Source organism: Cibotium barometz, chromosome 30 (genome assembly GCF_041138505.1).
Source record: "Cibotium barometz isolate CiBa-2024 chromosome 30, ASM4113850v1, whole genome shotgun sequence".
Lineage (NCBI taxonomy): Eukaryota > Viridiplantae > Streptophyta > Polypodiopsida > Cyatheales > Cibotiaceae > Cibotium > Cibotium barometz.
In genome coordinates this window covers 5,082,199-5,109,325 of record NC_141075.1, presented here as the reverse complement: position 1 = coordinate 5,109,325, position 27,127 = coordinate 5,082,199, and the positions used below count along the sequence as shown (strand labels likewise).

At 45.4% G+C, this 27,127-nt stretch overlaps 1 protein-coding gene across 1 annotated transcript in view; it reads right to left on the bottom strand.

Annotated features, from left to right (window-relative positions):
- LOC147621085 (GPI transamidase component PIG-S-like protein) overlaps positions 1-27,127 on the bottom strand; it is a 179,450-nt gene that overhangs the window by 4,227 nt on the left and 148,096 nt on the right. The window lies entirely within an intron of this gene.

Here is a 27,127-nt window from a genome sequence, read left to right as displayed (position 1 = left end):
TTGCATATGACTTTTTCTTGCATTATTTGAGGCCTTCAATTTACCCATTTTTTTTTCTAAATTATAAGTTCTTTCAACTCCTGCTTGTAATATTTTGGTGACTGGTGAGGCCTTTTCATGTGGCTGTGCTTGCTAGTATGGCGTTCTATGACCAAACTGTTTGCTTTAGTTGCCCGTGTGTGGCAAAACGACAATATATCAAAACTGCCGGATGTCGTTGCCCTTTGCCATTAAGGGAAAGCCTAGATTTGGTTGATGCGATCCGAAAGAGGGCCCAGCGTTGCCGGTGCATGCCTCTATGGTTTTGGCTTGACGACGACTGCTTAAAAAAGAAAGAAGAATATGCCCGAAAATGTCGTCGTCGTTGGGCCCCTATGTGGCAAGATGTGCCGCCTGCACAAGCACCTTCTCCTACTGAGGGACTTTCGCTAGGAGGAGTTAGTTCCATTCCAAATGTTGAAAACTCACCTTGAATTAAGGCAGTTGCCATGTGTTTGTATCTTGAACTTATCCTACGGAAATATTAATGGAAAAATAACGCTCACTTTGTCGCTTGCTCATTAATTTGCACAATGTAGTCCAAATGTTTTTTTCATTTCTTATTGAAACCTACTATGTAATATTGGCAGCGTCGATTATGGCTCCAAAGAGCACCGTCGTGTCTAGCTCAAGGAGGTCCAAATCCCTCGTGGACTTGGTCGGATGAGGTCGTGGAGAAGTACGCCTACAAAACGGGCGGCACTGAGTGCTGGAAATGCAAATACTGCAGTCAAAGTAAGAGCGGGAGTGCATCTCGCATTCGATCGCATTTGCTTCATGTCCCAGGGAAGGAAATAGCATTTTGTTCCTCCATTTCTAGCGAGAGGCGGGAGGAGCTCCGAAGGAGAGAGGACATGCAACCACTTGACGGACTGGGAATGGAGTGGATCCTTTTACATACGTGGGATCTTCGCAAAGCATAGGGAGCAAGATGCCATCATTTTTTGGACCTACGGCCACGCCGTTTGGGCCACCTCCAACACTACCCAAGGGAGCTTCAATGAGGCAGAACACTCTTCCAAGTTAGTGGGATCATCATGACAAAGTTGGGCTTTGGTCCCAAGATGGCAAATGCTGTTTATTGGCTTTATTCTGGCTCTACTGCTCAGTGCATTCTTGGGAGCCATCTGTCTCGGTCATGGATATTGGGCCGTTCAGTTAGACAGGGTTGCCCTCTTAGTGCTCTCTTCTATGCCATTGAGACCCATCCTCTTTTGATGTATCTTGATCATCTTACAAACACAGGACACATGACTGGTCTTAAAATCCCAAGGGCTACATCTTTTTTGGCACAAGCATATGCTGATGACTCCTTCTTCATGCCAAAGAATTCTCCTAAGGAACTTCGCATGCTTATGGCCACTCTTTCTTTATATGGGTTGGCAGTGGGATTGCATGTCAATTTTGACAAATCTAAATTACTCCCCCTCAAACAATGTGACTGCCATTCTATTCTTTGGCCGGGTCAGGTGGTGCATTCCAGAGATATTGTCAGGCATTTGGGATATCCCATAGGATGGCATATCACCAGAAAGCAGCGGTTAAAATGGATTTTCCAAAAACTTCAACATAAACTGGAATACTGGAAAATTTCTACTTGGCCTCTTCATGTCAGGCTCAGAATAGTACAATCCATTGTGATGTCCTATGTCCAGTTCTATTTGCCCTTGCTGCATTGGTCCTCCAGGGATATTTCAGCTTTTATGTCTCAAGCTATGGAGATCTTATGGAAGACAAAAACTGCTGTGAAAGCATTGAGACTGATGAAGATGGAAATGGTGTGCTCCCCAAGGATGCATGGTGGACTTAATGTCCTTAATATAAGATATCATGTACTTGCAAGGAAGGCTACAATGTTGCTTACTTTCTTCCGTCAACAGCAACCATGGACTTGTATGTTAGCATCCATGTGTGTCAACATGAGGACTTGTGCTTATGGTCATTGGATTACGGATCATTGGGAGGTTGTGATTGGGAGATTTGTAGGGAGGATACCTGGTTGTCCTTTCTCTACTGCCCTCATACTTGACTGGAAACAAGTTCTCTCTAAGGTCAAATGGGCTCCTGATAATTGCTTGAGGACAAACTCGATGAGGAAAGAAAGTATTCATTGGAGTGCCATCTTTGACACTCCACTTGCTTTACAGGAACCTGTTCGGGCATACAATCTTATGAAATTGGGAATTAGGTACATACATGATGTGGTAGATGATCGGGGATATGTCTTATCCTTTCCCCGGGCCACTGCTTCCTATGCATTGGGAATGCATCATAGGTCGATATGGAAGAAAATTGCTGATTTATTGCATCCCTTTTTACCTATTCCACCTGTGGTGGCTGACACAGACAGGCTTATGGATTGGCAATTGCAGCCATCTACTACATGCATACATCCTATTCCCCTTCCTGCCTTAACCTCCATAAAAGCCTACAGGCTTCTTCAGCCTCCCCCATGGATTCACCAGCATGCTAATTCTCTGTGGCATATAAGGAAGCCCCTCTCATGGTGGCGGAAGAATCTCCGGATATTGTGGAAGTGTAAAGTGCCATTGAAACAAAGACTTTTTCTTTGGAGATGTTTGACAGACACATTGTCAGTGGGGGTCACGCTTGCTAAACGTCACATTGCACCTTCCACATGTCTAAGATGTCACGCTCCCTCAGAAACTGTTCTTCATCTGCTTTGGCACTGCTCTTGTTCCAAGATCACCCTCAGGAGAATTTCAGATTTTCTTCGGCTCCGTTTCATTTCTGGCTTTTTGGCAGATTTATGCGGTCCTTGTCTCAATTCTCACTATTTCTCTCTTGGGTGAGATATTGGGCTCTTTGGACAATTTGGAGTGAGCATAATTTGGCATACTTGGGTCGGCAGAATTATCAGTCATATGAATCCTTTCGAGCCTCATTGCAGCAATCCTTATATGATGCCTGCCATGAGGGTGATATAGATGTCTCTTGCTTAGAGCTTCTCTCTTTATGTTTCTGACATTTGGGATACTCTCCATTTCGGAGACTTCCCATCTTGTAAATTTATGAGCATATAAATATACTGCACTGGATATTACCACAAAAAAGTATGTATGTATGTACGTATGTACGTATATATATATATATATATATATATATATATATATATATATATATATATACGTATATATATACGTATATATATATACATATATACGTATATATATACGTATGTATATATACGTATATATATATACATATACATGTATATATACGTATATATATATACATATACGTGTATATATACGTATATATATATACGTATATATATATATACATATACATGTATATATACGTATATATGTATATATATATACATATATATATATATATATATATATATACATACATATGTGTGTGTGTGTGTGTGTGTGTGTGTGTGTGTGTGTGTGTGTATATGTATATATGTATATATATGTATATATATGTATATATGAGTGTGTGTGTGTGTGTGTGTGTGTGTGTATATATATCTATATATATATATATATATATATACATATATGTATGTACATACATATGTGTATATATATACAGCCGAAACGCCTAAGTACATGGCCCAGTCTCAATCTTGGAAGACAAGAAAACATTAGGGGATAGAGAAGGGCTCTTCCTCGCACACTGGCCCCTCTTGGAGGAAGGCTATCTCATTCAATGGGAGGAACAACCAAAAACAGGTGGCCTATAAAGCCAAGTGACCTTATTGTCTTTGACCTGAGTGTAAGCCCAGCAGGGCGTGCGGTGACACACTCAACCACGTGTCCAAGAGATAGAGATATAGAGAGGGGGGAGGGAGAGAAGGTAATGGGGATCTTGCACAGTACACCACATTGAGCGGGGAACAGGCTCCGCCCCCTTTTAGAAATTTAGTCAGGAACAATCCACGGGGACGCTGGCCAGGATCAATACAATCAATGAATACAAAACAAACAGTTATGTCAATATAGGATATCCAAGTCGATGTCGATGTCAAGGCACGAGATCTCTAATGCCGAGCACACCACGGGGGTGACCCACAAGTATCTCTCACCGGGCTAGTACCCAATCTAATATCCAAATCCAATGAATCCAAGTCCAATGAATCCAAATCCAAATCCAAGTCCAAGTCCAAATCCAAGTCCAAGTCCAAGTCCAAGTCCAAGTCTAAGTTCAGATCCAAATCCAAGTTTGGATCCAAATCCAAGTTCAAGTTCCATAACCAAGTTCCATGTTGATGTCCAAGCTTCATGCCAAAGCTATATATGCAAGTTCCATGTTTATGTCCAAGCTTCATGCCCAAGCTATATGTCCAAGTTCTCCATGTTTATGTCGAAGCTCTATGTCCAAGTTCTCCATGTCCAAGTCCTCTCACCCCATGAGTAATCTCCACAACTCTCCTATAGCCTTGTCCATGAAGAAAACCATGGAAAAGCTCCTTCTCGCAAGAAAACTGATATAAAACCTGTTTTAATGGTTTTTGGGCAATAAAAACCTCCAAAAAGCAATTTTGAGGGTTTTTGGAGCAGTTTTAAGGTTTCTGAAATTTTTGTCTGTACATGTCTGTACACGGCCCATGCATATGCCCATACAAGTGTAGGGCTAACCGTACTTCTGAAAAGCAAGATGGAGAAGGTGTTGATGGCGAAGAAGAAGCTCTCCATGATGATAATGATGCCCACACCTACACTCCACCATCTCCTTCATGATGCTACAAGAGAGGTTCAAGCCTTTTTATACTTGAAGAGGGCTCTGCTTTCTACCAAAAGCTTAACCAAGCTTTTGCTTTTTGTCTTTTTCCCTTTGCTTTCCACTTCATAATAAAATACTACTCACTTTTGTCAAAGTTCTTAAACTTTTCTTTTCTAACTTCAGGGCCTTGCTTTTTGGCCCTGGAGCTGCTTTCTGAGAAAGCGCCTTTTAGCTTTTTGGTCTGGCTCAGTCTCCTCTTTCCAATGGTGCCCTTGACTCATGGTCAACCCTGTTTGACTTTTTGCTTGTTCTTGCTTTTTGACCAAGAATGGTGCTTTTTCTTAATCAAACCTTATGGACCCTGTCCCCATGTCTTCTTCCACCTTTTTGGTGTCCAGACATGGGTTTCATCATGTGAAATAGAGCTAGGGGACCAAATAGTTACACTGAGGAAAAGACCGTTGCTCCAAATTTGCACAAAAGCCTCTCGGCCCTTCCGCATTCGCTCACAGCTGCCTTGATGCTTCTCCCACTAGCCATGGAGGGTGTGTATGATGTCTGTCCATATGCTCTTGATGGACTGAGTGGGAGGCATGGTAGGACCCTCTATGGCCTTGTCCAGCCAGCACACAAAATGTGACATGCTACTATATTGCTGATGATCCGCCACCTCTCAAGAGGGGCCTTTGGGCCTCCTCCCAACTGGGGCTGCTGATAGCGGGGCTATCATGATACTACAGTGAGAGAGAAGAAGGGCAAGCTGCTGTCCCGTCTCCGCATATGCTACGGCCAGTGCTGTCTCTTAGGCCCAAACTACCACCCCCGGTGATGGTGTGGGCTGGTGCTAGGTCCATGGTTGCGGAGGATCCATCGCAACCAAACTTGCTGTGCCTTGGGACAATCCCAAAGGCAATGCTGCTGTAACTCCAGAGGGTGTCCACATTTAGAACGAAGTGCCAGCTGCCCTCCAACTGCCAACAGCCAAGAGCCCACTGCGAAGCTCCTGTGAGCTATCTCCCAAAGGAAAAGGGTAATCTTCCATGGCCAGAAGCTGGCCACAGCTGCTTCCAAAAATCATGGAGGAAACGCATGGGGAATTGGGATGCCCTGGGGTCTGCCAGTGTCCTGCTTCCGTTGGTGTACTATCAACCTCTAGCATCAGAATTATGCAGCCCAGACGGACTGTATACTCAAAGAAGGGGATGTCAAGGACATCCTTGGGGGGCGAGGGGATCATGCCACTATCCCAACTAGGCTCCTCTCCTAAGCCTCTGGTGGGAGGCGTCTAAAGGTGAGCCACTCTCAAAGAGACTGGGCCAGGTCCCTCGCTCAATGCGCCCTATGAGACGTGAGGACGGGAGCCTAGTATGTGGCCACTAGGAAGGGTAATCAAGGGGTTCCAAACTAGTGGCTGTCGAAGTCTCTCCTCGTCTAGGACTAGGGGAGACTGATGCACACCAAGTCGCAATGTGGTCCCAAGCTCAGAAGAGGCTGGCCGTGAATCGGTCCTCGAAGACTGCGCTAAGGCTGTGGGTCCTAATCTTTGTGAAGATCCATCTCGAGCTTGGGGACTAGAGACCGCCAAGGAGTGGAGTGTGGGCAGAGATGCGGGCCATGAGAAAGTCCTTCCAGGGCTTATCACCTGGGAGGAGTGTTCTAATGATCAGCTTGCCTAAAAGGGCTCTATTTTGCAAAGAAGGATCAATAATGCCTAGGCCGCCTCTATGGTGAGGCTGAATGATGACTCTCCACACCACCTTGGCCCATGCCGGCCTGCGGTCACTGCTTGCCCAAAGCAAGTTGCGGATGAACCACTCTACTTGACTAGTACATGCACTAGAGAAGGCCTAACAATAGGCAATGTACCACATGGTAGCGAGAAGGACCTAGTTCGTCACCACTACTCAACCAGCGAGTGAGAGCTTGGTATCACCATTTGGCCCCCAACTGGTCCACCTGTGCTTTCTCATTATGTGTATACATTGGATTGGCGCCGGGGCTATTATGCAGGGAATTGATGCCGCACGTGTGATACTGTGGATTTGACTTTCTATCGGGACTTGTGCCTATGATGCATGCCTGGAGGATTGCTGTTCCATTGGATCTAGTAAATCGTGTACATGCCTGGAACTCGTCTACCTTGGTATAGTCTCATGAACAAGGATTGTTTATAACAATGTTGCATTGCATAGCATCTTTTGTGCTTGCCTGCAAATTGAATTTGCATGATGTTTTCATTCTTGCTTGGCCAATGTGTAGTTCCGGGTAAGGGGATGCCTGCCCATGAACCATGCCTGTGAAACTGTCTGTTGACATGATTATGTGGCATGTGACAGTCATCCTAGATTGCACCCCAACTCACTTTTGCTCTCTGCCTGACACCCAGGGTGGACACTCATCATCTCTCTTCTTTCTCTCTAAAAGTTGGCACCCTCCTTTATGAGGCCTTTTGGCTGTATTTTTTGCTCGTTCTCCTTCCCTACACCATATCCAATCTTGCTAGTGTGTTTTCCAAGCTTCTAAGAGTGTTTCCAGGTCATATTCACTCTCCTACACACCCTCAATGACTAAAATTCAGCAAAACAGCCCTTTTCTTTGCTGTAATTTCTGGTCCTTTGGGTGAAAACCCTAATTTCAGCCTGCCTTTCTCAAGCTGAACCATAGGAGAAGCTTTCCAAAAGTTCCATGCATCCACTTGAAGACTCTTGTCATAAAGGATCGCAACAATTTGAAGATTTCAACACCCAGATGCTTCCATGGCGAAGACTGCCCATTGACAACAACTCTACTTGCAATTGGTAAGCCTTAATGCTCAATTATGGAAGCACAAAGGAAGAGCAGGACTCCATGTTCATATACCTTGTGTAGTGTTCTCAAGTCCTACGTGCTCTCTTCCAGATTGTTTCTGCCATGTGTGGGTGGAACAATAGAGAGAAAATAGTAGGGAACATGGGCACTCGAGAGGGTAGTGTGAGTTGCAGATCTTCACCGACAACCATATTGTTTGCAATACTATATTCAAATGCATTGGTATGGAAATCTGGTCAGAAATGCCCATGACACTCTGTACTTGATTCTCCCAAGATTAATATACACTATATGAGGGAGAGGCCGGCCGTTCCAGCTCATTGTCAGTCTCTTGTTAATTCAGCAAATTACATCTTGTATTGTGCTTGTTGTCCATTAAATCTCAGTGTATTTAAGTGTATTGATTAGCATTGTGTTCAACCAAGCATTCCACACCGACCGGTGGAATTACATTGGTATCAGAGCATTCAGTTCTCTTTCACTTCCATTGTAAAAGACGATCACAGTGAACACTAGCTATCTCTACACTTGGAACACTATGGACAGTCGAACTGTAACGGCCTACAAAAATCTGACGGGCGGTGAAACAAACACTCGCACACAAAACACTTCATCATCCATGGGAACCTGAAAAAGAAAAACAAACAGGGGAGCTAGAATGCTCCTGCAAAAGGTACAAGGACATCGATTGGCCCCAAAACGCAGTGGCGTCCCTTGCGGTATTTCTTTACTTGATCAAATATGAATACACAGTACAACTTGTTGAATCCTTTACCAATAGGATTCCTTTTAGCTTTTCACCCAGGACTTTCCAAATAAGAACTCTCATTACTACAGCAAGGCATTCCATAGGGAAGGCACACCTGTACGACACCTCCCTGCTTGAAAAGGTCTTCTCCATCTCAACCACGGATCCCCACGAACCCTTTCCCAAACAACAGTAGGGCTGTACCAAACCATATGTCCTTCCTATAGTCACAGCCTGCATGTAACCTCGAGAAAACTATAACCTGTGCACATGAATCCAAAGACATGCTTTCCACATGAAACCAAAGACCTATATCCGATAAACCATAGACCTGTATCCATAAACCATAGGCCTGTATGCTCGATACCAAAGTCCTGTTTCTTCTCGAAAGACCAATATCCTCTCGGCGGTGGTGGCAGCAACCTGGTGGCCCTATGTGCAATAGCGCCTAGCAGCCGGCAACTACACTCCAGGGATGCGCCCGTGAAGACCATCCGGCGATCTCCACACGGCGACCAGCACACGGCCACCTCTTCAACTCGCCACCCTTAGATTTAAATAGAAGTGATACGCTTTTGATTAAAAACACCAAAAGCAAAGGTTTAAACAAAACGCATGCTTTTCAAGATAAGAATAAGCCTTTAAATAATCCAAGGTTTAAAAACCTTATAACTTTAAAAATTCCCTTTTGTCTCCTTTCACACTTGGGCTGGCCACCATTTATGAGTTTCCTTTTTATACCCAAACTTGATGCTTAGTCACACTATGCGTCCCGTGTCCGTGCCCACCTGATTGTTGTCCAGAGGGAAAAACACATGGTCGTAACACATACAATTCATATATATATATATACATACCTAGATGAATCCAAGAACATGCCTAAATTCACCTTTTAGGAACATGCATGTTATATACTCATGGTAGTCAACCCATAAGACTATATAACTATCAACTCCATTATGCTTAGTATGGACTAGATACTATGACATCCCTACTAACGTCATCAGTGCCCAATAGTGGATGAAGATGCCAACACAAGAGGTGAGGCCAATAATATTTATGCTTCTAATGCTTTATAAGAAGAACGCACTCAATGCATGTTCAATGCATGTTGAAGATGCCAACACAAGAGACGAGGCCAATAATTTGTATGCTCCCAATGCTTTACAAGAAGAACATACTCATATGGTGCGTACCAGGGAAAAGGAACATGCAGAACAATCGTCCCATAGTAAAGAGAAAATGCAGGAAAGAGAATCCATAGCCGAAAGGACTGAACTTATCCGTCTGCAGGCTCTTCTTTAGGCACAAGAAGACAAATTGAAGCTCTACTACCAAGATCCATTGGTACATGATCGTTTGAAGGCCAAGAAAGCTGAATCATTTATGAATCATGCCATGGCAATGATAGCTCAAGAGTTGCACATGCAACCCAGGGATGCAACATGTGCATACTTGGCTTGTACCGAGGATGCCTATGCAGAAAAGACAACCATCCCACATGTCTTGGTATCCCCACAGGTGGTTGAACAAGGGCACATGTCTAAGAGGATGAATCCTCATACAATAGAGAAAAACCATCGACGACTTCAAACCTTGCAAGTGTATCTTATGTAGCCCGTAAAGAATGCAATGTTTATGGCAGTCAAAATGTATGTCAAATGCAATTGCTGGCTAATGTGCATGCACAACACATGCAACATGGCCTACAATTTTCTCTTGGTGCAAGTATTCCGCGTATCTCTCATGCTACTCATGCCCTCGAGTGTGCTCGTGAGGGAGTTATGGGTGAAAATGCACCAATGTATGTTGAGGGGCCAACCATGCCTCATGCTTATAGGGCACATGTTTCTTTCTTTTTTTCCTTTTTCAACTGGCCTTAGGCCCACGATCCTCCTATAGTTCCTGGCAATACCGCCAAGGAAGAACCAAGAGGGGTTTTGAACCCAAGACCTCTTGGTCCTAGACAAACATCTTCACCACTTGTGCTATCACCTCATTGGCTATAGGGCACATGTTTCTATACCCAACGTATCCCCTTTTGTTTCCAAAATCATTTCAGTCACACAGGGGCTGTCCCAATGGACATGCATATGGAAAGACATGTTGAGATGCATGCTAATGCATCAAAGTCTAGTGACTTCAAAGCCGGAGACAAATCTGTTAAGTTTGATACATATCATGGAGAATATGATGTGTCAAAGGCACTTGCTTTTATTGCTCAATTTGATACTACTTTTAGTGATGAGGATTTCACTCAGAAATCCATGATCCGGTATGTAAGCAAGTTTATGTGTAACGGGAGGCGGACGCGTGTATTGGAATCGTATAAATGTGAACAAGATTCTGAGCACTTAACAATTGAGCATTACAACCTCAAAGCTGAAAATGACAGTACACCACATAAAGGGGCCGATGATAGGCTGAACCCCCCCCCCCCCCCCTTTAGGTTATATTACCAAAAGAGTCTGCAAAGTACAAGATTACGGGTGCCTGGGGATTCACCACCAGCCTGCACCTGATTCTTCCAAATACATCATGAATGAATACATTTCAAACAAGAGAATCTGTAGATACATCCGCCCTACACACAGGTACATCCGCCTTGCACAAGCCTCTTCACAGGTACATCCGCCCTGCACGAGTATCACAATCCTCAGAGGTACTCCGCCCTGCACAAGATGTAAATGGATCTTTAGGCCCTGTTTCCACGCGAGAAACTGATCCAGAAACCTGTGTTCTCCGCGAGCTAGTGTTTCCAATGCTTGCCCTAAGCACCTGTTATACCAGGAATCCTTGAGACACATCCATGCTCACATATTCCATTGCTGTCCGGCCTGTTTTGTGCAATAACCAGTCCAAAACAGCAACTTTCTATTGCGAGAAATCCACCTGTAAAGGGTCCTACAGCCCTGTGGAGGTCCCTAGAGCTGTCCTGTACTGTCCGAGTTGACTTTGGACACCTGTAACCAGCCCAAAACTCGCAATAACCAGAAATTACAGGTCTCAAATTTACCAACCAGCCCTTTAGAAGAGTGTGGGGATCATTATCCAAGCTTGTGTGAGTCCGGGAAGCAAGCAACCAGCCCTGTAGCAACTCCCAAAGCTTCAACCAGCTCTCCAATGTGTTGAGTTATGAATAAAACAGCCCAAAAGGCCTCTTGAAGGAGGCGCCTTTCTCCAGTGCCACCTAAGGGGCTTGGTGGGTACACATACAGGCTGACAAGTGTCCCCCATAAGGTGTCCAAGTAGGTGTCCAGCCCATAGTGCTCCATTTGTCCTGTTTGTATAAGTTTAGGTCCAACCAAATGGGAAATGGCCATAAGCTGTCCGGACTTCATTAATTTTGGTCCAACCAAATGCGAACGCATTATAAGTTGTCCGGCCACTTATTAATGAGTGTGTACCTGCAAACCAATAAACTTTAGTAGTAAATGAAATAAGCTGTAAATTGAGTGTGGACGCACTTACCACCTGCAAAACCCATAAGCCCACAGTTTTAGGCCCAAACAGGAGTGCACACACGTGTCCACAAGGTGCCCGGGCGTCCCCGGTCCCTCAGACTTCACAAGCCAAAATAACAAAGCATTGTCCAGGCAGCAAGACAATGTCACACAAAGTAAAATAAAGTTATGGCATGCATCATTTATGCATTGTGCACATGTAAACTTGGAGAACCACCTATCATCATTCTTGTACTTGAAAATATTCCGCCTGCCATTATAACACACCATGTGTGCATGGCCGGAATCCACACGGGCACCGCCCGAAAGTCCACAAATGTCCTGCCATGTCCTTGGACTCATATGATCCATACACATGCCCAGGTATAATACATACATGCATCCGCATGTTTCTAGGCCTGACACGCATCCGCATGTCCCTAGAATATAGGGGTTTGTGACATCCCCCCGGCTTCTAATCAGTTGACCGCAACTGAAAAGCCTCCAGATAGGCCTTCAGAAGATCTGGGTAATCCTCGAAGTAGGCCTCATCCATCCATTTCGCATCCAAAACTGAATAATTCTTGAACTTCACAAGATACCTACGAACAAGTTTGCCTCCCGCAAGCTTTCGTTCCTTGTGAAAAACAATCTGTTCAGGTTGAAGAATCTCTTCCAGCTCATCCACCTCGGGTGGGTCTTCCAAAACGGGCTCAAACGGTATTGGTCCCACATAAGGCCTCAATAGGCTCACATGAAAAGCATTATGCATGTTCCAATGATCTGGGAGTACAAGCCGAAATGCAACATCATTGATCTTCTCCAAGATCTGAAAAGGTCCATAGTACCTGTTGGAAAGCTTAGGGTACTTTCTCTCTTTCCCTGGCCTCTTCCGAAGGCGTGCCTTTTCAAATTTCAGCAAGACCCAATCACCTTGTTTGAATTGTACATCCCTTCTATGCTTATCAGCTGCCTTTTTAATCTTGGTTTGAGACCTCTCTATGGCTGTCCGTACCTGTGCAAATGCAGTATCCAAGTCTCTGACATACTCATTTGCTGCAAAAATCTCATCCTTTGTACGAAGGATGGGTGGTAGTACTACCTTGCCATAGATAATCTCAAAGGGCGCCTTGCCCGTAGAAGTATGTACCGTATTGTTGTAGGCAAATTCCACAAGTGGTAAATACTTCTCCCAATCCGATTTGTGGTCGGATACATAAGATTTCAGCAAGTCGAGGACGGCTGAATTTGCTATTTCACTTTGCCCATCTGTCTGTGGATGGTAAGCTGATGAGAAGTTTAGCTTTGTACCCATATTGTCAAACAATGCGCGCCAAAATAAGCTTGTGGTTCTAGGATCTCTATCCCCCACAATAGATTTAGGCATGCCATGGTGTTTGAATATCTGTGCCAAAAACATCCTGGCCATATGATCTGGCTTTATTGTCTTGCGCACGGGAATGAAATGTGCCTGCTTGCTAAACCTGTCAATAATGGTCCAAATAGCATCATTTCCCTGTGGCGTCCTTGGCAAATCCATAATGAAATCCATAGCAATGCTTTCCCATGGTTCATTTGGTATAGGCAAAGGTTGAAGCAATCCAGGTGCTTTATGTCGGTCAAACTTGACCTTTTGACATACCATACATTCACGTACATATGCTTCAATATCCTTGCGAATATGTGGCCAAAAGAAATACCTCTCCAAAGCTTGTGCTGTGGCCAAAATGCCTCTATGACCTGCATATGGAGGAGCATGACACTCATCCATAACCTTATGGCGAAGGTTCTTTACCACACACATACGATTTTGCATCATGAGATATCCATCTCTTATGACATAAGATGGGACAGCAATACCCTCTTGCAAATCAGCCCATCCATGTGCAAAATCCTCATCCAGATGATAAGTATTACGCACATCCGATAAGTCCTTATGATATGCAACTGTAATAGCATGAACCTGTGGTCGTCTAGATAAGGCATCCGCCACCACATTCTTTTTCCCTGGAGTGTGTAAAATCTGAAAATGAAACATTGAGAGGAAATTTGCCCATCTCATATGCTTCTCTGAGAGCTTACTTTGAGTCAAAAAGTATCTCAAACTTTGATGATCAGTTTTGACCATAAAATCAGCCCCTAAAAGATAGTGTTTCCAAATAGTAAGGGCATGAATTACAGCCAACAACTCCTTCTCATAAACCTGTAAGTGAAGCTCTACATGTTGCAAGCGTCTGCTCTCTGTGCCATAATCTCTTCTTGTTGACTAGCACTCACCCTGTATGGTGGCCTATTAGGTGGAGAGCTACCGGGAATTAGATCTATGCAATGATCTTCCGGCCTCTCTGGTGGCAACCTTGCTGGCAAAGCATTCGCAAAACAATCTTTGAACTCATTCAAAAAGTTAAGCTTGTCTTGATCTAATGCACTAACATCAACACTAGAATGTTCAATGGTATCACGTACAAAAACCAAGTAAGAACAAGCTGATTTCTTTATTGCCTTATTAATTTGTACATGGCTTACAAGAGGTATGGTACTTCCAGTAGTACCAGCATCTATAGAGTGCTCACGGCCTCTATGTACAAAGCTGATTTTCTTCTCTTTGTAAGCCTTAACAGGCTCTAAACGGTGATGCCAGGGCATCCCCAACAAAACATCAAAACCTGTAAGAGGAGCCACTAAAAAGCTCTCATAGTCGAGGTAGTCCTGTATATGTACACGGAGCTTACCAATGACCGGAGTTACATCAACCTGTTTGCCCTCAAAGGCGGCATCTGCATTCATTTGCATTCCCATGTCATCCACATTGAGACCTATGGCGGCAGCCATCTGTACGGATATAAAGTTATCTGTGGAAGCATCATCAAAAAGAAACAAAGCGGGTTGATCCTTCAATTTGCCCCAAGCCTTGCATATGACTCTACTCTTGGGCTCATGCCCTGTATTACCCTGCACATCGGGTACAACATTCACAAGAGGCTTTTCCACATTAGGCTCAGCATTCTTAGGATTCTGTGGGCATTTAGGATATATATGATCTTTACTGCCACACTTAAAGCATTTTCCAGCCTTCCTGTACTCTTCCAATTGCTGTTTTGAGAGCCCAAAATTGTGGCGTTTACCCCCCGGCTTCTTTTCGGAGTCATCCTTTGCATCTCGGCCATCTTTGGGAGCATTCTCAGGTGGCTGTCCACCCTTTTTCTGGTCATAACCAGCCCTGAATTTGCTCTTGTTTTGACCTGCAAATGGCTTATTTGTGGGTGCTTTTATGTGCGAGTTCTCCGCAATCATGGCTGAGTGTATAAGCTCTTGTATGGTCTTATTTGGGTACACTCCCAAGCTTTGTTGGATGATGTGATGAAGCCCCGATTCAAACTTTCTCTTCTTCTCATCCTCTCCAATCTTCATGAAGGGAGTAACCTTGAGAAGGACTTTCCAAAACTTTGCTATGTATGAAGCAACGGCCTCTCCCTCATCTTGGGACAGCCAATCCCACTCCTTGCGTACATCCTTTGCAAAGTTTGGTGGTAAGAATTGATCATAAAACTGAATTTTGAAAGAAGACCAGGTTGGGGCAGCACTTCCATCAAGTATTTTTGCAAGCCACCAATCACTTGCCGTATCCTTGAGATGCATTCCCACATGCCTGAGCATAGACTTTTCCGAAAAGTCTTCATTGCAAAAAGCTATCTCAAACTGTCTAATGAAAGCAAGTGCTTTGGTAGAGTCCATCCGTCCCTGAAAGTTTTCAAACTTTACATCCTTGTCACCGGACTTGAACTCTCGAGGCTTCTTCCTTCTATATGCATCCCTATGTACATCCTGTTCATCTGCATGATGATGATGCCGCGATGAAGATTCACGATCCCTCTTCGTTCTCTACTCTCCAAATGAGTGGAAAGCTCAACACGAGAACGGACATGTCTTCTTGGAGCAAAGCGGGAATGAGTAGAGGATCCCTCATCCTTACTCTTCTCTTGACCTGCATCAAGCCTAGCACCAGGGACTCTTGTCCTTTCAGCATTTGGCACTTGCTGTGCTCTTTCTGCTTGTTGTGCATCCTGTGCATCACCACGGGCAACCATGAGGGGTGGCTTCTTGAAAGCCAAACTACCATCTGCTTCAGTGTATACATCACCCTTAACCATTAGGTATGCAAGTGCAAGCTCTCGGGGTTTCTCAACATCCATTTCCTTTGCAATTGCTTCAAAAGTGACTTCATGGACCGAAGCTTTTGCCTTCGCAGCCAACACCCTTTGTACATCCGGGTCATTTTTCAATGACCTAAGCTCTTCAGTTTCAGCCCTATAGCGTCGCACTTGACGTCTCAAAGATTCCAAATCAGAATGCATAGTGTCATGAGTACCTGCATCTCCATAGACATCATTGCCTGCAGCATCTCTTGCATCCTTTGTACCATGAAATTCACGGTCCTGTGTGTTCTCCACACTATCAGAAATGTGGCTGTCCATGATACTCAAATCAGGTCACCACTTATGATTCCAAGCCTCAGACCGTTTTCCAATGAGGGGAAAAACTGAGCTCTGATACCAATGTAACGGGAGGCGGACGCGTGTATTGGAATCGTATAAATGTGAACAAGATTCTGAGCACTTAACAATTGAGCATTACAACCTCAAAGCTGAAAATGGCAGTACACCACATAAAGGGGCCGATGATAGGCTGACCCCCCCCCTTTAGGTTATATTACCAAAAGAGTCTGCAAAGTACAAGATTACGGGTGCCTGGGGATTCACCACCAGCCTGCACCTGATTCTTCCAAATACATCATGAATGAATACATTTCAAACAAGAGAATCTGTAGGTGCATCCGCCCTACACACAGGTACATCCGCCCTGCACAAGCCTCTTCACAGGTACATCCGCCCTGCACAAGAGTATCACAATCCTCACAGGTACTCCACCCTGCACAAGATGTAAATGGATCTTTAGGCCCTGTTTCCACGCGAGAAACTGATCCAGAAACCTGTTCTCCGCGAGCAAGTGTCCCCAATGCTTGCCCTAAGCACCTGTTATACCAGGAATCCTTGAGACATATCCATGCTCACATATTTCATTGCTGTCCGGCCTGTTTTGTGCAATAACCAGTCCAAAACAACAACTTTCTATCGCGAGAAATCCACCTGTAAAGGGTCCTACAGCCCTGTGGAGGTCCCTAGAGCTGTCCTGTACTGTCCAAGTTGACTTTGGACACCTGTAACCAGCCCAAAACTCGCAATAACCAGAAATTACAGGTCTCAAATTTACCAACCAGCCCTTTAGAAGAGTGTGGGGATCATTATCCAAGCTTGTGTGAGTCCGGGAAGCAAGCAACCAGCCCTGTAGCAACTCCCAAAGCTTCAACCAGCTCTCCAATGTGTTGAGTTATGAATAAAACAGCCCAAAAGGCCTCTTGAAGGAGGCGCCTTTCTCCAGTGCCACCTAATGGGCTTGGTGGGTACACATACAGGCTGACAAGTGTCCCCCATAAGGTGTCCAAGTAGGTGTCCAGCCCATAGTGCTCCATTTGTCCTGTTTGTATAAGTTTAGGTCCAACCAAATGGGAAATGGCCATAAGCTATCCGGACTTCATTAATTTTGGTCCAACCAAATGCGAACGCATTATAAGTTGTCCGGCCACTTATTAATGAGTGTGTACCTGCAAACCAATAAACTTTAGTAGTAAATGAAACAAGCTGTAAATTGAGTGTGGACGCACTTACCACCTGCAAAACCCATAAGCCCACAGTTTTAGGCCCAAACAGGAGTGCACACACGTGTCCACAAGGTGCCCGGGCGTCCCCGGTCCCTTGGACTTCACAAGCCAAAATAACAAGCATTGTCCAGGCAGCAAGACAATGTCACACAAAGTAAAATAAAGTTATGGCATGCATCATTTATGCATTGTGCACATGTAAACTTGGAGAACCACCTATCATCATTCTTGTACTTGAAAATATTCCGCCTGCCATTATAACACACCATGTGTGCATGGCCGGAATCCACACGGGCACCGCCCGAAAGTCCACAAATGTCCTGCCATGTCCTTGGACTCATATGATCCATACACATGCCCAGGTATAATACATACATGCATCCGCATGTTTCTAGGCCTGACACGCATCCGCATGTCCCTAGAATATAGGGGTTTGTGACATTATGAATGCTCACTGGTGGCTTACAAAGAAGGTCTCCCTCAATCGTGTTTGATTATGGGAAGAGTTCAAGCAGAGGTTTTACGCCCACTTCTTGCGGATTGCCCATGGTCATATACAGAAGAAGCAAGAAATAATGACTGGAAATCCTTTATAAATGAAGATTTAAGAATGACAGCTTTGGATCACACATTGACTCGCACCTTTGCTCAAACAAAAAAATATCTTTTACATGTTTGTGCCAAAGCATCCCTCTCCATAGAGATGCATTGTAATGAACTAGAAACTTCATTAGTTAGATTTAGGCATTATGGTCATGGGCTCAAGTATAAAAGGGGACTCATGGGCCACTATTGTATATTTTGGAGATTTGATCATTTGGATTTTGGAGCCTTTGGATTTCTTACTTTGACTTATGGAGCGCTCTTAATCTTAAATTAATCCATGGTGACTTCCCATATCTTAGCTTCTAATCTGCATTAGTGATTCTTTACTCCATTTGGTATCAGAGCTTTGATCTTGATCATGGATATTTTGATACTAATATGGCAAGGAATTTGCAAGAAAATGGACCTTTATGTGTGATTTTGGTATTTTCTTAATTTCTTACATACTTTCTTGCATTTTCTTGGATTTTCTTCATATTGATAGGGGAGATGTAGTTGCAAGTTTTTGCTTCATCTCATCGATTTTGGAGCATTTGAGCAAGGTTTGAATCAACTTTAGCGATTTGTGGACCAAATTTGGGACGCGGGACCAATTTTCGAAAAAACTGTGGGGACCAAAGTTAAGCAAATTTTTGCATCCTCACGTTTTCTCTCTTCTCCCTCCTTGTGCTTCAATTTTCCATGGCCATTCCTTACCATTCTTGCTTCTATAGCTTGCCAATGCTTAGGGCAAGGCTTGGGAACTTGAAGAGCTGCACAAAGAACACCTAATAAGCATTAAGAAGGTCGCGAATTCTTGCCCGTAAGGCTGCCGTGGCTATGTGCGAATTTGTCGAGATAGAAGCATCAAATAGGTTTCTCTTTGTGCTCCATAACAAGCCAATGGTGTTTCTAATCAAGACATTGGAGACTTTGGAAGTGTTTGCAAGCCTCAATGGTGAGATTTCATGGCTTTTCTAAGATTTGGGGTTTCATACCAAATTAGAGTTTTCTCACACATTTTCATGAAATTGGCATTACCTTGCTCTTCCCTACACTCTCCACTACCCATAGATGCCAACCTTGTTACATTCATGATAAGAAATTAGGGTTTCTTGGCTAGTTTGGGGATTTGGGATTCCTTGCAAAAATTCGGATTTCCACCCAAATAATAAGAGATCCAAGGTGTTAGTTCTCTTCCCCTATCTCTCCTCTACCCTCCGACATTTATTTGCAATAATGAATACCATTTTAGAGTTTCTTGGAAGAAACACGATTTTGGAAATTTTCTTCAAGATTAGGGTTTCTCGTGGGATTTCTTGAGTTTTCAATCCATAATCCTTCTTCCCTTGATCTCCTCTACACAATCATGCATTGCTTGATCAATTTGGCCAAGGGTATTAGGGTTTTGGGAGAAAATAGGATTTAGCACAAAATCATTGTATATCAAGGGATTCTCATCATGTCTTTGCATAATGCTTACATTGCCTTGAACCTCTACATGCTCTTGATCATTCCCATACATTTCCCCAATCACTTTTACCCTACACATGCAAAGAAGGCAACAGTTGGATTGAAAGAGGAGAAAAGCATGCAATCACTGATGCTTTTTGCAAGCTTTTGAGCAATGGATTTTGACGAAGATGGGGAAACAAGGAGCATAATGCAAGCATGAGTTCATGCTAACGTTTGTAATGTACATGAGCATGAGTACATGCTATGAATTGTAAGCCCTCAAACACTCTACCCTCTTTACATTGGTAGATTCTCAATCAAATTGTATAAGTTCATTCCAAACAAGCACTAGAATCTAGCATGATAAGAGGGTACCCTTGGACATTGGTAAAAAGGCCAAGGGGGAGCATGTCTTGAACTCTCCTTGTTGTGAGTGCTTTTGGAAAAATGGTAAGGAGGGGGATTAGGTACATCAGAGTGAAGACTTGGCCTGAACCCTTGCCATTGGATTCCAAACTTTGGTAAGGGGTTGGGAAGGCTTGGCCGGGAGATCGACAAGTAAATCCTCATCATCAACACTCTTCTCAAATCAAATCGGCAATTGGGTCATTGATGATTGGGCATTGGTTTTATGCAAGCAAGGGACAATGAATTGACTATACAAGTATCGATGGATGGTGATTATACAATGCAAAGGCCAATGGTTGCAATGGACAATGAGATTTGATGGCAATAAGTGATTGAGGTGGTGAAGGTTATCTATGCATGTGATGTGCATTGTTAATGCCTCTTTGGTGGACAATTTTAGCCATTTTTTGGCCTAAACAGTACAGTAATTCAGTCCCAACCAAGTGGGCGCGGATCCTACCTTGGGGCGAAGAAACGCCAAGTGGGCACAGATCATGTCTTCCATGTGTCGCCACTCTGTCCAAGTGCGAGAGTAGGCATACTCCGAACTCCATCCATCACAATGGAGGTATCTACAAGAGGAGGGGAATGGTACTGTGACTAAGATATGCAGGAATACAAAGAGCAGCACCTCCAAGCTGGAGGCCACCACCTCCCCATCTTGGTTCCTATGGCCTGAGTCTACAATCTCCACCCTGGCCAAGAACCAGAGGTGGGTGAGCACATCGGTGATGCGAAGATCGTGAAGATGGTGTGAAAGCTAAACTGTTTGCCCCTCGATGGCGACAGCCACCAATTCCAAATCTCACTTCGTCTCCCGGACTGCACTCAAAGGGAAAAAAAAATCATCATGCCACTCTCTAGCGTAGAAGGTCTGGAGTGATGGAACACCACACATCTGAATGGGTGCTGCTGTCTCCTAAACAAGAACTGCTCCTTCCAACGGGAGACATCGGAAGAAACTGTAATCCACAAGCAGCCCCAAGATCCTAGGAGGCCCACTTGGGGACTTTGGCGGGAGAGTCTTCATCGGGTAAGCAACGATGGTCATCTCTACCGGCTCCAAGAATCTATGGATCAAATGGTGAACGGAACTCGTCAGCTGCCTCTGCTCCAGGTTGGGTTTTGCTGGAGGGCAGCAAGAGTGATCTAGAGAGGCAGAGGGAGGGGGCAGTGCGGGCTCATAGAAAGAGGATGGGCAGAGGGGACAGCTGTGGGAAAAGTCAGAGGTGAGAATGGGGCAGAGCAGACTGCTACGGGAAAAGTCGGAGGCGAGGATGGGGGAGGCGGCGGAGCGGCCCTGTTGGGGGGCAGAGACGGATGGGGATGGGGGGTGGGAGGCCAAGAGGAAGAAGGGACCGACTGAGAGTGATCCATCGAAGAGGGAGACTATCGGGAGAGCCTCGTCAGGGGTTCAGTGAGGCGAGCTGGCCTCACCGAAAACTCAGAACTAGAAAAGAAATCTCGCCAGGGAAGCGGCCGCCAAATCGGAGGGGTCAAAGGGACCCTCTCCATGGTGGCTGGAGGGGGGCCCATCACCGATAGGTGGGTGCTATGATAAATGCTCGAAACGGTTCTCTAATAGAACCAAATCCTCCTTTACGCTCCCAGCCTGGTGCGCGCAGTGGCGATGCACAACTCTGGTAGTCAGCTGGCGACCCGAGCACGGGCCAACTGTTCTTCACCACTCTCCGACAGCAGGGTCGTCCACGGCCGGATCCTTGTGCTCCGCTACCTGAGAGCCTACTTCTCTCTATGCCCACTAGTGATGATCTAAACAGGAACCACGGGGGGGACCACTAGAGGCGGGGTCTCTTGGACTGGCGCCAAGGGAAATCTCTAGCAAGGTCGCCCATCTACCTGCAAATGAAACACTAGCCCAGGAGGCCTAAGAACTCCACTCGTTGAATGATGGGATTGCCTTGAAGGCATGGGATAGATATGACATGAGGCATAGTCTCCGGTGAGGCAATACAAATACGAAGGGATGGAATCCCGGCTGCCCACGCAAGAGACGAGACAGCTGTGGGGAGGGGATTCCATCACTCTTCCTATGGCTCTACCGATCACTGGGAGAAGAGGAAGGTATTCCTCCCTAAGGCCTGAGAAGTCCGACACGCAGCCGGAGGGTCGAACACGAGGTCGAAGCCGTGCTGCCCACCATGCAAAGAAGGCCTCGGCCGTACACAGTGCAACGGGGCTCAGCTGCATGACTCTGCTGGCAGTTCCAACTCCACTTGATAGTAGTAGCCACACCCTAGAGGATGAATGTCTATGATCTTTGTAGGCCCACCGATGAGGCTCGCCTGTAAAAGATCAATGAGTTGTCCGCGTGCTGGGCATCTTTCATACTAGAGTGCAGGCCTCTAATGATGCAAGAGTCATAGTGAGGAGCTGAAGGTCCGCTTCAGAAAATGATAAGCAAGTAACGGCGACCTCAGTCGGGGTTAACAGCCAGGGAGTCCTCCCGAGGGTGAAGACCAGAAAAAGCCGAGACTTACCAATAGGAGAAAGCTGCCTGAAGACGACAGAGCAGGTGAAGGAAACAGAGGAGAGGTTACCGAGAAGGGGGGGACACGGGACGGGTGGGGTGGGGAGCGAAGAAACAAAGAAGGGGAGGGGCGCAGGCTGAGAAAGGGAAAGGGAGAGGGGTTGGGGCAGACTAGAGAGTACGGAAAAGGGGAGAGGGGGGGGGGGGGGGGGGGGGCATGCACAACAACAAAAAAGAAAGCGGGGGACAAGCGCAACAGCGCAGGGGGGGTTTTGTGGGGGAGAGTGGTAAAACAGGGCAAGCGGGGGCTGGGAGGGAGAAATGATGGGAGCCGAAGCTGAAAGAGGGGTGCAGGCAAAGGCAGGGATGGGGGAAGGGGAGGGGAGGGGAGGGGTGGGGGGGGGGGGTGTGGGGGGTGTGGGGGGTGGGGAGGGGGAGCAAGTAGAATCGCAGGAGGAGGGGGAGAGAGCTGGTCGCGCTACGACTCCAATGTGTTCCCGCTCATATACTCTTTATGTGACGGAGAGGATACTCTTTATGTGATAGAGGAGGTTGTGGGAATTGCTAGCAACTTTATTACAATGCGAGGAACATTCCAGAGTCTACAAACTCGTTGGTGACGGATTTGAAAAACGTATATTGGGCATATCCTGGTGGTATGGGATGCCAGGATCTACCATATGTGTGGCTTTATCGTCCCTTGATGAGGCAGTTGCATAGCCTCCGATGCGGCAGTAATGTGGTACTCCTGGAGGCATATTTGCCAGGCGTTTCATGAAACGTGTTTCAGAAACATTTCTTAAATGTTTCATTCATTTTCCACACAAGTTTCAAAACCGTTTCATACAAAAAGGGGGGCTACAAGCCCCAAAATTTATATACAAGTTTATAATATGTTAAAAATATGTTGCCTTCCCTGCAAAAGAATATTAAACATGCATTATTTACACATTAAAACATATTTACAAGCTAAAACTAAAGAATCTGGGTGACCCAGTTACAGTGGGCACCCAACTGAGTCACTGACCAACTGGCATAAATAAACTGGCAACATCAAGAATCAAGATCTTGATTTCATCATCAATAATGGCAACTACTCAATAATAGCACTCAAAGTGATGACAAAAAGTTTGAATCCTGAGCTGATACAAAAAAAGTAAACTGAAATCTGAAATACACAAAGTAAAGCATGTTGAAGCCTGATAGATGCAATCATGCATGACAAATAGTAAACTAGAGGAGCTTGATAGCCCCAAAGACTAGAGTCCTCAATCTGGAGTGTGGGCACTGGGCACTCAATCCTCAACATCCTCGATGTCCTCATCAGTAGTCTCCTCGATAGACTCAATGTCACTCTCAGAAGAGGACGATGTTGGCTTAGCTGCTGCACTCGTCTCAGCTGCTGCACTAGTACTAGCACCTCCTGATAATGCTACTATAAATGCTCGTGTGCCATGAGCAGGTGCCATCAACTCCTCATACAACATGGCATATATGCCGTGCTCCTCGTGAGGAATCTCTGGGACATCTTTCATCTTCTCAATGTTGATTTTATCGACATTGACCTGGCGAGGCTCTATCGGATTGCCCGATTGCTCAATTAGGCGGAGATTGCGATGGACCATGGCAATACACCAACCACTCCAACTGACCTATAGACAACCTGTTCCTCTTCTTTGTATGGAAGAGGGCCCATGTGCTCCAGTTCCTCTCAGTAGGACCCGAACTGCAATCCTGTGAGAGGACTCGAATGGCGAGGCGTTTCTGCCATTAAAATACAGAAACTTTGTAAGTAGAGTGTACTAAAGTCTAAGTATAATCATCATTGATCAATGTATTATGTAAATAACAGACTTGTCTTTTAGAGTTGTACTCACCAAGTGAGGGCTATTGATCCCATACTTCTCCCACCATGAGACTAGCCGAAGCTGTCTCTCTCACACGCATGTAGTCTGTCTACCAAATGCGTGGCTGGCATTCCGATACACTAGCTGCTCATCCTCCAAGCGTCTCCTGAGCTCCACGTCTCCTCCTGTCCATTTCTGAATGTGATCTTGCCATCCATCTTCCAACTCTTCATTAATATATTGCGCCTCACTACTTCAGAGAGGGTGCAATATGTGGGCAACCGCGTGGATGGGTCTATGGAACCAATCCCACCGGTCGTTCCAAACCCGTCGAATGTCCTCAACCCTGAAAATTAGCCATGAATGATCAAAGCTATTAGCTCACTCCTACAGGCTACAATAGTACGATACAAGTTACAACAAGAAGGAAACTAGTTGGAAGTTCAGTACCTCTCATCTGTCAAGAGAGTGCATCGGTTAAGAGCCTCTCCAATCCTGTCCATGAACTCATACAAGAGTTCAAGAGTGTTGCCCTCCATGTCGGTGATGCGAAGAACACTATAGATTGGTTGAAGAATGCTCAATAAAGCCTCTGCCTCCTTCCACCATTCTTCTTGCATCACTCTGCGTGCAAAAGCAACTGCCTTCGGGTGCTCATGGTCCTCCTAGCTCATCCACTCTCGGTTAACCACTATGCGCATGAGTCCTTGTCGGACTCTCACTACCCTCTCAACCACAATGAACATATATGCAAACCTGGTTTGTGATGGCTTCAAAAGCTCAAGGTCACTATTGGCACGAAACATTGCCAAGACCTTAGGCCTCTTGGTAACAAACTTCACCAAGCTACGCGCAGTGTCAAAGATGTCATCAATCCACCTAATCTGGGCAAGATCTTCAACGAGCAAGTCTAGGCTATGGGATGCACATGGAGTCCATACAATCTACGGGAACTCATCCTCTAGCATCCGTCCTATAGAGACATAGTTGCTACCATTATCAATGACCACCTCCACTATGTTTTGTGGACCTATCTCCATGATAGCCTCGCGGAGGTGTGACCATATAAATGCTCCTCTCACCACTCTCCCACGCATAGATGCATCAATGGCACACAAAAACATAGTGCCCTTGCAAGAGGACACCAAAATATTGTACACATTCCTCTTGCGTATATCTGACCACCCGTCACATAACAATGTGCAACCATACTTGCTCCAAGTGGCTTTTAATGGTTCCATCTCCACCTCCACTGCTTGTTGCTCTCTTCTGAGCTCTTTAGTTCGCAAGGTCTCATAGGAGGGTCCCTCCCACTCACATCCAATGCGGCTGATTGCCCTCATGGCCTTTTTCCATCGTGGTGTACACACAATGTGAAAAGACAAAGCACATTGGATGAAAAGCCTAGTGAGTTCCCTAGTTGCATCTTTAATTGCCTGCTTTTGCATGCTTGCTTGAATGCTTGCTCTCTTTAGATAGGCTTTGGGTGCTACGAGCAAAGGGGTTCGTGTTGCCGTGGGAGTGCAACTACCAGCACCCCCAAATCCTACTTGGCTCTGTGCATCTTCCTCTAAACCCAACCGTGTTCTCTTTGATGCATCACCTATATCCTCACTAGCCCCAATATCCCCAAGCATAGGCCCACAACCGCACCTTGCCAGCTGCTGTCTTTTCCATTCTTGTAGCTCAGCTTTGATGTTTGCAGGCACAAGTTTGCATGCACTAATGCCTTCCTCGGTTAAACCTGTGAAATGGGCCTTAACACGGATTATGGACCCTCCTCAGCAAACCCCGCAAAAATTGCATTTCCACTTGTGTGCGCCTGAACCACCATATTTAGATACAGGAGTGACATGGGCCCACATGGCATCCTTACAGCGAGGCATCTTGACAAAAGCAGGGCTAGATTGGCACCCTAGCATGAAAACCCCCAAATTTCAAAATATGTGTATTTTTTACAGAATCAAAGACAAAAAGCACAAATCAGCACAACCAACCTGAGAGATGGCGGGCACGGAACCTCGAAAGTGCGAGAGGAGTTGGTAGGAGCTGATTTGTGCAAGGCAGGAGCTCCTTCAATATGTTTCCCAGTCGCCTGTAGACGTTTTTTCGAAAAACGTGCTCTCTGGATAAAAAAACATCGAAAATCGTAGGTTTTCCGAAGCTACATGAAAGAAACGCGTTTCATTCCAACTATTCGTTTCATTCAGATGGAATGAAACGCGTTTCATTGCAACTATGCATGGAGGATTATACTAGTTTACACAACCTTGTCGAAACAAACAAGTGGCAGTGTGTATTCCTCTGGAGTGGTTGACCCCTATCCCTGACCCTATTCCCCCACAATGGCTGGGAGTGTTTACAAGGCATGATATTCTCCTGGCAGTCCATGGTGCGGATGAGAGCTCCGCCTTGCTCACTTTTTCGATTGGACCTCATGGCAAATAAGAGAGATCAGAGCCCCCCTTGGATGACTTTAGTGCAAGCACCTTACAAAGGGTAAGGGTGATCAGATTTCATACACATGACTAGAACATTGACCCACTTCCAACCAAGGTGGCCAGGGAGAGACTCTGGCCTTTATGAATCAAGGAGAGCCGTCCCATCACACGCCTCCAATGGGACCCAAGGGAGTGGACTTGATGTGATCCTGCAGATAGGGAGGAGACTCTAGGAACCCGTTTTTTGCATACACCACACGGCTTGGTTGTCGGATCCAGATGCCCGAAGTCGAGGGCACTCAGGTAGCAAAAGGACACTAGCAGTCTCACGGCCTCTCACTGCACTTTCCCTCGGACTTTTGGAAAAGACTCTGGGATAGTTTTCCACCTCGAAAGATCACCCTCTTTTTGTGGTTGCTTGCACATAGGAGTTTGGCGGTTGGCACGT